Source organism: Felis catus, chromosome A1 (genome assembly GCF_018350175.1).
Source record: "Felis catus isolate Fca126 chromosome A1, F.catus_Fca126_mat1.0, whole genome shotgun sequence".
Taxonomy (NCBI): domain Eukaryota; kingdom Metazoa; phylum Chordata; class Mammalia; order Carnivora; family Felidae; genus Felis; species Felis catus.
The window spans coordinates 152637843-152651069 of NC_058368.1; the positions used below are offsets into that span (position 1 = coordinate 152637843).

The 13227-nt window shown below is 37.8% G+C and overlaps 1 protein-coding gene across 3 annotated transcripts in view; it reads left to right on the forward strand.

Moving 5' to 3' along the window:
- The window catches only part of ADGRV1 (adhesion G protein-coupled receptor V1), a 591098-nt gene that overhangs the window by 5071 nt on the left and 572800 nt on the right, over positions 1-13227 (forward strand). For 2 of the 3 annotated variants that reach the window (XM_045033568.1, XM_045033575.1), the window contains exons 3-4: positions 8854-8952; positions 9263-9409. The gene's annotated coding sequence lies outside the window, so the exon portion shown is untranslated. The remainder of the gene's footprint in view (positions 1-8853; positions 8953-9262; positions 9410-13227) is intronic. The other variant, XM_045033570.1, reaches the window with a different exon arrangement.

Sequence of the window (13227 nt, forward strand, 5' to 3'; positions counted from 1 at the left end):
ACATCTATTTACTTGACAAATATTAATTACGTACCTACTGTGTTTAAGGTACTGTTTTAAGCCCTGGGAATATGTGCCCAAACAAGTCCAAATCATTGCTCTCATGGAGCTTATATTTTTGTGGTAGAAGACAGAGAAGAATAAGACGAATAAATGAAACACTGGTACGTTGGATGGTGATAAATGAATGGGGAAAAATTTAGTAGGGAAGGAGGTTGGAGTGTTCTAGGTGAGGGGAACTTGCGTTTGTGATAGGGTGGGTGAGAAAAGGCCTGATTAAAAAGGGCTGAAGAAAGTATATGAGCCATGTTGGTACCTAGGAGAAGAACCTGCTAGTCAGAGGGAACAACCAAGTAAGTACTACTTTCCTGGGAGGAAGTGTGCCTTGTGTATTGGCAAAATGGCAAGAAGACCATCAGGGCTCAAGTGGATTGCACAAGGTGGGAAAGCAGCCAGAGACGAAGTAAGAAGGAGCAAAATTGGGTGAGAATGTGTGTGCAATTACAGGACTCAGACTTTCACTCTGAGTAAGAATGGGAAACCATGCATGGGAGGGTTTTGAGCAGAGGAGAATATTATTTACCTTTGAAAAGGATCACTTAGGAGGCCTAGGGTAGAAGCAGGGAGATCAGTTAGGCTACTGCAGTAACTCAGGCAAGAGGGAGGTTGCCTTGAATCAGAAGGAATGTCAAATTCATCCAACTGATTTGGATTAAATAGATTTGGTTTAAAAATATTTTTGCAAAGGATCTAAATTTAGGAGGTTGTGCAATTTTGATTTTAAAGATATTTTTCATTGGTTTCTTCTTGCATACTTTGATTAGTGAGTCTGTCCTTAGGGTCTCTTTTCCCACCATTAATTCTGAATAAGCCAGATTTATCACCTTAACAATTGTTGGATCTCAATAAAGTTTTCCTTTTCCCTCTTCACCATGTTTTCATTTATTTACAGTTAAGGTTGAGCTGTTCCCCACCCCACTTCCAACCCACTCCCGCCCTTTTTTTCCCAAGCTTTAATCCTATCTGGCTTCTAAATCCCTTCAGAATTATTTGAAGCAAAGAATGCCTGCTGACTTCAAAGAGTATTTCACACTTGGATTTACTTGGTGGGGTATATAGCAAGAGTAGTGAAACCTTTCTTCCTTTCTATGCAGAATAGTGTGTTTGGCAATAATATATGCTAATCAGTGAGCAGTCTGCTAAGAAGAAATTCACTGAAACATTTTTTATTTGTTGTTTTGAAAAGGACCTATTTTCCTTTGCAGTACTTTTCAATTATAAATCTAATCTGTTATTTTGAAGGAGAATCAATGTGTATTAATAGAAACTCGATTAACTTTCATTACCTTTTCCTTAAGGTCGTACTAGAGATTTGGTTATCTATAGCATAATATAATGTAAATGAATACTTGGCTTGTACGGATTTCACTCATTTCATTGAAAAATAAATATTTAAAACATTTTTTACTGTTTTTTAAATTTATTTTTGAGAGAGAGACAGAGGCAGTACGAGTGAGGGAGGGGCAGAGGGAGAGAGGGAGACACGGAATCCAAAGAAGGCTCTAGGCTCTGTACTGACAGCTCAGCTGTCTGTGCTGTGAGCACAGAGCCCAACACAGGCTCGAACTCGTGAACCGCGAGATCATTCATGACGTGAGCTGAAGTCAGACGCTTAACAGACTGAGCAACCCAGTCACCCTGAAAAATAAATATTTTAGTACACCAGGCCTCAAAAGAAAATTCCTGGGTGTTTTTTTTTTTTTTTGGCATTGTGAAAAACAATTTTTATAGGCTTTATAATTAATGGGGATGCAAAAGAAGGCTTTAGCTTGAGAAAGAATGATTCTTTGTGTAAAAATATTGTGGTTACTCATAAGGCAAAATCCATAAAACCATTACCTAAACTAGTCTCCTAAAATAGATATGCCAGCCCTTCTACTTTATTTGGTCTTAGCAACTGGATGGAATAGAGTTTGGAAGTGAATGTGATGTGAATAAACAAAAAGCTTTATAGTAAATTATTTTTTCTTCCTGCCTTATCCTACCTTCCATGAACTATATTCACCTTTCTCTTAATGTCTGCCCTTTATCCATTAAAATTCTGGTTTCATTAGAACTGGATGGAGGGCCTGCTGATCCTGGTTGGTTGTGTGTAACGAGAGCACCCAAATGCATTGCTAAGGGATTGGAAAACTTCATCAAGGAAATTATGATAAGAATGGTAACATCTACTTCTTTCAATATTTCTGAAGTTGAGGCAGTCTGTAAAACTGACATTTCAACAGCCATACCAACTATTGTCAAAATGTGGTCTGCCACACTTTTTGTCAAAGTGTGGTCTTGTCAGTTCCTGAGACTCCTTCAAGTCCTCAAGGTCAAAAGTATTTTTGTAATAATTCTAAGAAGTTGTTTGCCTTGCTCATTGTGTCATTATTTGCACTCATAGAGAAACTTTAGCATAAATGAAGGCAGTAGCACCAAACTATATTAGTAGTCATGTATTGCCCAATGCTGCAAACGCATTTAAAAAAAGAGTTTTCTTTTTTTTTTTTTTAATTTTTTTTTTCAACGTTTATTTATTTTTGGAACAGAGAGAGACAGAGCATGAATGGGGGAGGGGCAGAGAGAGAGGGAGACACAGAATCGGAAACAGGCTCCAGGCTCTGAGCCATCAGCCCAGAGTCTGACGCGGGGCTCGAACTCACGGACCGTGAGATCGTGACCTGGCTGAAGTCGGACGCTTAACCGACTGCGCCACCCAGGCGCCCCAAAAAAAGAGTTTTCTTGAGAACATTCCTTGATTATTAAATCTCAACCCTTGACTACATTTTTTAAAATTATTCTTTCTGATGAAATGCAAAATATGCATAAATCTCTTTTACCTCATATTAAAATCCAATGGTCGTCTGGAGGAAAAGCCCTTATGCCCTTGTTTAATTCTGGAGCTGAACAACCCATTTTTATCATAGGGCACAACTTTTAATAGAAAGAATGATTAGCAGAAGAACTGTGGTCAATAAGAATTAGATATATGGTAGCCATTTTCTTGAAAATGAACAGAGTAAGTCAGTTACTTCAAGGAAAACAAGACAGAATTTGCTATCATTGATAAAACTCAAGTTTTATCTCAAGCAAAAATTAGATTTTAGAAAACTTTATTATCTCTATAGGCTTCCCAAAGCTGAAAGAATGTGTGATAAAATTTATGGTGATAGTAAGGTGGTGTTTCACATACCATCAAATGAAATGTGTCAACACTTGGAAAATCTGCATAATTCAGAGAACCATATTTTCCAAATGTACAATGTTATAAAATCATGCACAGATAAAAGATCCATTCGAAGTGTGAGTCCAAAGGATATTAACGTGACTAAGTGAAAAATGTTTGATATGCTTCAGATGCTGCATTGCAATTAACTTCTAAGAAACTATCACTTACTGAGTCTTGGTATAGTATCAAGAGTGAATATCCACAATTATCTGAAAACCCAATGAAAATCCTTCTCCCTGTCTTAATGTAATATTTATAAGGGTCTGGATATTCTTTATATACTTCAACCAAAACAATATATAGAAACAGATTGAATGTAAAGCAAATATAAGAATCCACCAGTCATTACAGTTAACAGGTGCCTTTAGCAAAGTTGCAGGATACAAGATCAACACATAAAAATCTCTGGTATTTCTATACACTAGCAATGAACAACCTGAAAAGAAAATTTAGAAAATAATTCCACTTACAATAGCACCAAAAAAGAATAAATAATTAAGAATATATTTAACCAAGAATATGTAAGCTTTGCTCACAGAAAACTATAAAACAATACTGAAAGAAATAAAAGAATATTAATAAATGGAAAGACATCCTGTGTTCATGGATTAGAAGACTTAATATTGTTAAGATGGCAATATTGCCCAAAGCAATCTATAGTTTCAATGGAATCTCTATGAAGATCCTAACAGACTTGGAACAGAAATGGAAAAGCTGGTCCAAAATACATAACAAAAGGCAAAGGATTCCAACTACTCAAAACAATCTTGAAAAAGCCCCATGTTGGGCTCCATGAGCATGGAGCTGGCTTGGGATTCTCTCTCTCTCTCTCCCTCTCTCTCTGCCCCTCCCCCACTCATTCCCTCTCTCTCGCTCGCTCTCTCAATAAATAAGTAAATAAAAACTTTTTAAAAATCTTGAAAAGGAGAGGCAAAGTTGAAGAGTTCACACTTTCAACGTTTACTACAAAACTACACTAATCAAAACAGTTTGGTACTGGCATGAGGAAAGACCTATGTCAATGGAAGAAAAATGAGAGCTCAGAAATAAATTTAGAGATAGGTTGATTTTTGACAAAAGTGTCAAGACCATTCTATAGAGAAAGAATGTCTTCAACAAATGGTGATGGGACAACTGGATATCCATACACAAAAGAATGAAGTTGGACCTGACACCACGTACAAAAAATAACTCAACATGGATCAAAGACCTACATACAAGAGCTAAAACTATAAAAACCTTTTTAAAAAGAACCTTCATGATCTGCAATTTGACATGATTTCTAAAGATGTGACACAAAAACACAATCAACAAAACAAGAGGATACATTGGACTTAGTTAAAACTAAAACTTTTGGGCATCAAGGACACTGTCACGAGAGCGAAAAGACACCCTGCAGAATAGGAGAAAATATTTGTAGATCACACATCTGGTCTAGTATACAGGATATATGAAGAACTCATAACTCAACAACAAAAGGACAAACACTCAATGAAAAAATAGGCCAAGGACTTGAACAGATAGATATTCCTCCAAAGACAGTATACAAATGGCCAACAAGCATAAGATGCTCAACAGGATTAGTCACTAGAGAAATACAAAACTTCAGTGAGATGCCACTTCACACCAAACAAAATGTGGTGTACGCAGACACTCCAAACAGGATGTCATGTCTACGTAAAATCAACTATTACTCAGCCACAAAAAGAAATGAAGTACTGCTATGTGCTCCAACATGGATGGACCTTGAAAACATTACGCTAAGTGAAAGAAGCCAGACATAAAAGGCCACATGCTGTATGATTCCATTTATATGTGATATCCAGAATAGGCAAATCCACAGAGACAGAAAGCAGATTAGTTGTTGCCAAGGGCTTGGGGAAGGGAGGAATAGGAAGTGACTACTTAATGGCTACAGGTTTTCCTATTGGAGTGCTGAAAATGTTCTGGTAGTCATGAGAGTTGCATAACACTGAACATATTAAACGCCACTGAATTGTATACTTTCAAATGGTACAGATGGTAAGTTTTATGTTATATGTATGTTACCACAATTACAAAACAAATACAGCTGTAATAAGTAATCAAAGAAATTTGGAAAATGGTAAATGATGGCACTGATGTCACTAAATATTTTTGTTTTGGGAAATAGAGTTTTCATAAAAATATATTATTGATGTTAGCTTGAAATTAGTTTACATTTAATTGAATGAATACGTACGTATTTTGAATCATTCTTAGATTTGTTAATACTGTAAATATTGATAGCTATTACAACTATAATCCAAAGCTTGAGTCCTCAGTTTTTAAGAGACTAAAGGAGTCCTGACTTTAAAAAATCTGAGAACCCCTTGGGAATGCAAGCTTGTGCAGCCACTCTGGAAAACAGTATGGAGGTTCCTGAAAAAACTAAAAATAGAACTACCATACGACCCAGCAATTGCACTACTAGGCATTTATCCACGGGATACAGGTGTGCTGTTTCGAAGGGACACATGCACCCCCATGTTTATAGCAGCATTATCAACAATAGCCAAAGTATGGAAAGAGCCCAAATGTCCATCGATGGATGAATGGATAAAGAAAATGTGGTATACACACACACACACACACACACACACACACACACACACACACACACACAACGGAGTATTACTCAGCAATCAAAAAGAATGAAATCTTGCCATTTGCAACTACGTGGATGGAACTGGAGGGTATTATGCTAAGTGAAATTAGTCAGAGAAAGGCAAAAATCATATGACTTCACTCATATGAAGACTTTAAGAGACAAAACAGATGAACATAAGGGAAGGGAAACAAAAATAATATAAAAATAGGGAGGGGGACAAAACAGAAGAGACTCATAAATATGGAGAACAAACTGAGGGTTACTGGAGGGGTTGTGGGAGGGGGGATGGGCTAAATGGGTAAGGGGCATTAAGGAATCTACTCCTGAAATCATTGTTGCACTATATGCTAACTAATGTGGATGTAAATTTTAAAAAATAAAAAATAAAATTAAAAAAGACCAAAAAAAATCAGTTCAGCAATATTATATAGAATAAAAATGTTTAAATATGAAGAAAAATGGGGCGCCTGGGTGGCGCAGTCGGTTAAGCGTCCGACTTCAGCCAGGTCACGATCTCGCAGTCTGGGAGTTCGAGCCCCACATCAGGCTCTGGGCTGATGGCTCAGAGCCTGGAGCCTGTTTCTGTATCTGTGTCTCCCTCTCTCTCTGCCCCTCCCCCGTTCATGCTGTGTCTCTCTCTGTCCCAAAAATAAATAAATGTTGAAAAAAAAAATTAAAAAAAAAATAAAAAAAATAAAAAAAAAATAAATATGAAGAAAAAAAATCTGAGAACCCCTAAGCAGTGCTATATGATAAAGCCTCGAAGTTATTTAAGCCAAGTTACAGTGTGAATTCTAAGGTCCAAAGATTTTCTAATATAAGTCCATTGTGAACCTAAGTGTTACAGATTAAAGCAGAACTTGAAAAAATATCCTCTAATCATATTACCACAATGTAAGGTAGAAGGTTGGAAACTAGCTTATTAGTGGGAGACATGGTTTGAACGGAGGAGTGGGGAAGTCAAAGAAAGACAGGTATTTGCGGGGTTGAGAAAGGTGAGCAGTAGGTGAAGAGGATCTTAGGGGAAATTCATGATTCAGTACATTAATTCAATGACGAATGTATAATAATTTTAAACAAGATTTTTCCTATTGTCTAGTTTTCTTTGCTAATAATACGTAATTTACACTTACAAAATCATTTATTATGTGCCAGGTATTATTCTAAGAGATTTATTATGTGTATGACACTATTATTTTAATTTGTAATATAATGTTTTGAGGAATATTTTGAGAATAAGTTACAGATATCTTCACCCCAAATACCTCAGCATATGTCTCCAAAGAACAAAGACATACTGTACAAAAACACAATATAACCATCACCCAAGTGTAATGCTGATAAAATCTTATTTTCACATATTCAGTTTATATTTAAATAGCCAAGATTGCCCTGATTGTGTTCTTTATCTGGTTTCCTTTTTGTACTTATTTATTTTATTTTATTTTTCATGTTTTTTTTAAATGTTTATTTTGAGAGAGAGAGAGAGAGAGAGAGAGAGAGAGAGAGAATACAAGCAGGGGAGAAGCAGACAGAGAGTCCCAAGCAGGCTCTGCATTGAATGAGCCACCCAGGAGCCCCTATTTATTTATTTTAAAATGAGACCCAGAATTTAATTAAAGTTTCTGGGTTGAATTAGTTGTCATGCCTCTTTAGTTTTTGGTGGTTTTTTGGGGTTTTTTTGTTTTTTCCCCAGAGAATTCCCAAGCTCCCCTCTTCCATCTCAGTTTTTGGCCTTATGTGACTGATATTTTTGAAAAATCTAGACTTCAGTCACTTTGCATAATGCACCTTAATTTGGATTTGTTTGATTATTTCCTCATGAATACATTCAGGGTAAATGTTTTTGGGCAAGAAACCTACATTGGTGATGTTGGGTACTTCTCAGTGCATCGGATCAAAAGGCACACTTGTCTGTTTGCTTCATTATTGATGACCAGGCAACTAAGTACTTAAAGTATTTAATTAAAAACTTTTTAAGTTTATTTATTTTGAGAGAGAGAGCACACACACAGGAAGGGCAGAGAGAAAGGAAGAGAGAGAATCCCACACCGTCATGGTGCAAAGCCTGATGTGGTGCTCAAACTCACGAAACCATGAGATCATGACCTGAGCCCAAACCGAGAGCTGCTCTTTTAATGTATTTAATTTTAAAACAGTGAGGCTGTAAGGCCACCTGGGTGGCTCAGTCAGTTAAGCATATGACTTTGGCCATAGGTCAAGATCTCACCGTTCCTGAGTTTGAGCCCCCAGTTGGTCTCTGTGTTGACAGCTCAGAGCCTGGAGCCTGTTTCCGCTTCTGTGTCTCCCTCTCTGTCTGTCTCTGCCCCTCTCCCACTCACACTCTGTGTCTCTCAAAAATAAATAAACATTAAAAATTTCTTAAGAAACAATAACCTAGGCTGTGGCTATTGTTACTTTTTACAGATTTCAATATTTTGTACATAAGGACACTGAGACATTACGTGTCTTGTCTAAGGTCACTTAGCAATAGTAGAGCAGAGTTCTGAACTCAGTGGTTCCAAAATCTGCAAGATTAACCATTTACTACATTGTAAAGAGACTGATAACCAACTTAAAGACTCTTTTTAAATTTTTTTTTAAATGTTTCTTATTTATTTTTTGAGAGAGAGAGAAAGAGACAGAGAGCAAGCAGGGGAGAGACAGAGAGAGAGGGAGTCACAGAATCCAAAGCAGGCTCCAGGCTCCAAGCTGTCAGCACAAGAGCCTGATGCGGGGCTGGAACTCATGCACGGATCTTGAGATCATGACCTGAGCTGAAGTAGGATGCTTCACGCTGAACCACCCAGGCACCCCAGCGACTTAAAGATTCTTAATTCATTACCTATCTTCAGGGTATATAAGGCTAGGAGATTGGTCTTGAGGCCTGTAGTGAGAATTTTTTTGGAGAGAGCTGTCTTTGTGCTTTGCCTTCTACCTCTCCCACCTCTAGGCAAAAGTGGTGGAGAAACAGAGAATCACTTGGAGAGCTTGACTTGGAGTTTGAGGAATAGAGGAGCTGGTACCCGACTCATCCTGAAAAAGTCAAAAGGTGAGTTTGACCCTGCCCTACAGTTAGAGTAATGACTGTGGAAAGATGTGGTATTCTGAGGGTCCGTTGAAAATGTATCAGACGGGTCTTAATGGTCTAAAGAGACCACAACCAAGAGACCTATCTGGAGGGAGGAAGCAACCCTGGCTGACTACCGGAAAATAGAGACTGGAAGGTTAACTACCAGTGGTATGCCCAGGGAAACATAGCCCATGTCAGGTATCCCCATAGATGAGAGTCTCTAAAGAATTCATTCAGAAAAGAGCCTTTTTTTAACCTCTATCTCCTTGTCTGCTTCTCAACCCTGAAGGAGCCATTAAAGAGCATAGTGAAAAGTAGAGGAGTTGGAAGGAGTAGAGAAAATGAGTGACTGTGTCCTCCTTCGTCACTGCAGGCATTATAAACTGGATCGGGCTCAAGGCAAAGAAGAACTGACTCACAAAACTTAAATGGGAGGGTAAGCTTTGCTTTGTACTGACAATGAGACTGTTTTTTAATACTGTAACTGAAAATGAATGTGAAACATGGGGCCCACCCAAAATCTCATCCTGGGCACAGAAAAGAATTTTGAACAACGCAGGTTTAATGAGTCAGTGATAAGATAGAACATAATTGTGTTAATTCAGTAAACTGACTTCTTAGATATTGAGCCCCTTTCCAGTATTTCCTCCTCAGGTTAATCTTATGTGCAACACTGGAAAAGAACTGCTTTCTTATTCACTACCAGAGTGTCTCTGACCTTTGACTCTGATTTAGGAGACATTGTTCAATGGTTATTGTCCTATGAAATCGTGCAGAATTGTATTATGTTCGTTTGTGTGAACTGCAAACAGAACCTTCCCAACTGTTGGGTGGAGTAGATTATCACTGACAACATGAAATTTTTTCAGTAATGCCACTCAGATTCTGCCCCTGCCATGGGTGCCAACTGCAATTTGTTTGGATATATATATATATTTAAAGAAATTTTTTAATGTTTATTTATTACCGAGAAACAGAGTGAGACAGAGTATGAGCATGGGAGGGGCAGAGAGAGGGGGAGACACAGACTCTGAAGCAGGCTCCAGGCTCTGAGCTGTCAGCACTGCGCCCGATGTGAGGCCAGAACTCAAACTGTGAGATCACGACCTGAGCAGAAGTTGGACCCTTAACCAACTGAGCCACACAGGCGCCTGTGGATATATTTTTTAAAATAATTTATTTTTTAAAAAAATTTTTAGTGTTTATTTATTTTTGAGAGAGAGAGAGAGAGAAACAGAGTGCGAGCGGGGAAGGGGAAAAGCGAGAGGGAGACAAGGAGACACAGAATCTGAAGCAGGCTCCAGGCTCTTAGCTGTCAGCACAGAGTCTGACGTGGGGCTTGAACGCACAAACTGAGATTATGACATGAGCCAAAGTCAGCCGTTTAACAGACTGAGCCACCCAGGTGCCCCACAATTTGTTTGGATATTGATTCTACTCTGGCTGCTGTGCTCTGGCGTAGAGTGCCTGCCCATTTCTTCATCCCACTTGGAGTGCTGTATATTTCAGTTAGAGATGATATGGGCATCCCTCAGTGGCCTAATTCTTTTTCTCTTTCAACTCAGTCCCATTCTGTGTCTCTTCTTGCCTCCCTCTCTCCTCCTCTTCCTTCTACACTGGTCCCAAGGTGAACTAGCTTCTAATTTTTTTTGACTTACCTTCTCTTTCCAGCACTTTCTCTTTAGATCCTGCAGGAAGTACAGTGTTTCTGATTGTAGATAGGATGATCATCCATAGGTAGGATTGCCTCTGGCTTCTAGTTTCATTAGTATCAAGCTTCACTCAGTTCTAGTCCATCAGCCCTAGACCTCCCTCTCTGATCTCCAAGGAAGGATGCCTGACATTTAGCTTGGGATATAGGGATATAGAAGCAGAGTTGGCTGGGGAAGAAAATCCCCCTCCTATCATCATCTCAAACAAGGAAGGGTTTCCCTTGAAGTGCCTCCTGACTGGCTGAGAATAGGCCCCAACACACTGACAAATGAGAAATCTTGGTATATCTAACTTTAAAAAATGTCTTCATTAAGAGGAGAAAAGGGACATTAATTGACTCATGTGTTTATGGATTCATTCCACATGAGGTGGCTAAAAATATTAAATAACTTAAAATTATATAAGTCACAAAAAACAATAAAATTAAATAAATGTCTTTTATTCTACTGAGTGATGATGATGAAGAGAACAGGCTATTTGAAATTATGAGGAAAATTATGTATTAGGTTGAATCACACGAAACTGCTGTTATTCAACCATTTTGCCCATGTTTGACCATTTTAACATAAGAAAATATCAATTTCGTGTGGTTCAGCCTAATATTAATGTTTTAAAGACATCTTTGATAGTATTTCTCTGCTGTAAATGCTTTTCCATTTGAATGATAATGTATGTTAGTCCCAGTTCTTCTTTTATATTATTTTCAATTACTTTACACTACCAGTAGAGTGCATTGGGTGCCTGGTGATATCAAAGAAAATTTTTATAATAAAATGTATGCATAGATGCATCTGGTTATGATTTGCTTTTCCTTTTCTCCAATTGCATAATTCGAGTTGATGCTGCATAATTCTTTTTTCCTTTTATTCCATTCCATATGGTGGCAGAACAAGTACCAAAAGATGAATACTTTCAGTACCTTTCATATCAAAGCTGCAGCTTTCACATTCTGTTCTATTGATACTGCATTTTGGCAGCGGATAAAGGAACACAGTTAAAGTCTCTGCTCATAATTGGTTTTATTTGGGAAAGATTTTCTTTGAACTAGTGACCACCCGTGATTTTATAATTATCAGAAATTAACCAGCTCAGCATTTCTTGTAGGAAATACTCACAATGCACTTCCTTGCTTTTTTGAAGAAAAAAAAAAAAGAAAAGCATAAAGAAAAGAAAAACTAAAAAGTATTAGAGAACTCCATTTTGTTTGGGAGTATTCCATGTGGGATTGCTCTAATGGAATGCTAAAGCTGTATTTGTCTGCATGGTACTCTTTCAAGCACGGTCTTAAAAACCTTTTTACTTTCTCAGAACCCTACAAAGAAAAAAACTCAAAAAGGAGTTTGCTTTTCTGAAAAGTGAGACAATTCCAGTATAAGTTTTCTGATATGACCTGACTTACGTGTAAGCTACAGACAGAGCGTTAAAGCTTTCTGCAGAGTGCTCTTTTTTCTTTTTAGCTACTTTCTTGAGACTTAAACCACATAGCATACAATTCACTCATTTAAAATGTGCCATTCAGCTTTTTATGTATAAGAAAATAAAGTTTTAAAAATTGTGGTAAAATAAGTAGAACAGAAAATTTGCCATTTTAACCATTTTAAGTGTACAATTCAGTAGCCCTTATTACATTCACAGTGGTGTATAACCATCGCCATTATCTACTTCCAAAATTTTTTCATCACCTTAGGCAGAAACTACAGACAGTACTCTTATATGTCTTTCAGTATGATTTGAAATTGCCATGGTTGCATTAAATTGTTTAAGAAAGCTTATTGGACATTTGAAAGGTAGAAAATCTGAACTTAAGTCTAAAGCTGATGGCAGAGATGTCTGCATTAAGTGGACCAAGCACCCCTACATATATAAAGTTTGCAAGGCCCTGCATGATGCCCAAACATACCATCAGTCAAACCTCTCTTCCCACTGGGCTTGATTTTCTCACCCATGTGGGAAATAGACAGTGGGAGCTTTGTTTGCAGTGGCTTTGTTTGCTTGCAGCCATTGGTAAAATAAACATTACCTCAGATTGCACAAGTCCCTGGTAGGGTTTGGGGGTCCTGGGAGAGCAGATCCTATAACCCCACACAGATGACTTCATCATGTTATCTGGTGTTGACTCAACCCATTGAGGATAATTGCATTGCAGCATCCTGTGCAGTTCCCAGTAGGACTGGTTTAGATCATGGGATGTTAAATGAAAGACTCCTCTGCTCTGGGAAGAGATCTGAAGGAGAAACACTGAAGCTTGCCTTCTCTCATTTTAGGTTGGCCTGATTTGTCACTGAAGCTTTAATGACACTTCAGGAACTCATCAGACAGATCTATACTTATGAAAAGTTCTCACAGTTTCATCTTTGGACAGGATCAGTAAGCTCTGCACTGAATTTAGTGCAGTGATAACTGAAAATACACCCAGTGAGTGCTTGGATTGAGAAAGCAGGTTCATTTTGTGACCCAAACCATCAGAAACTAAACTTACGTAATTATCAAACTGTCTTTGAAGAAATCTCAGTATTTTCATTTATTTAAAATTTTTTTCAA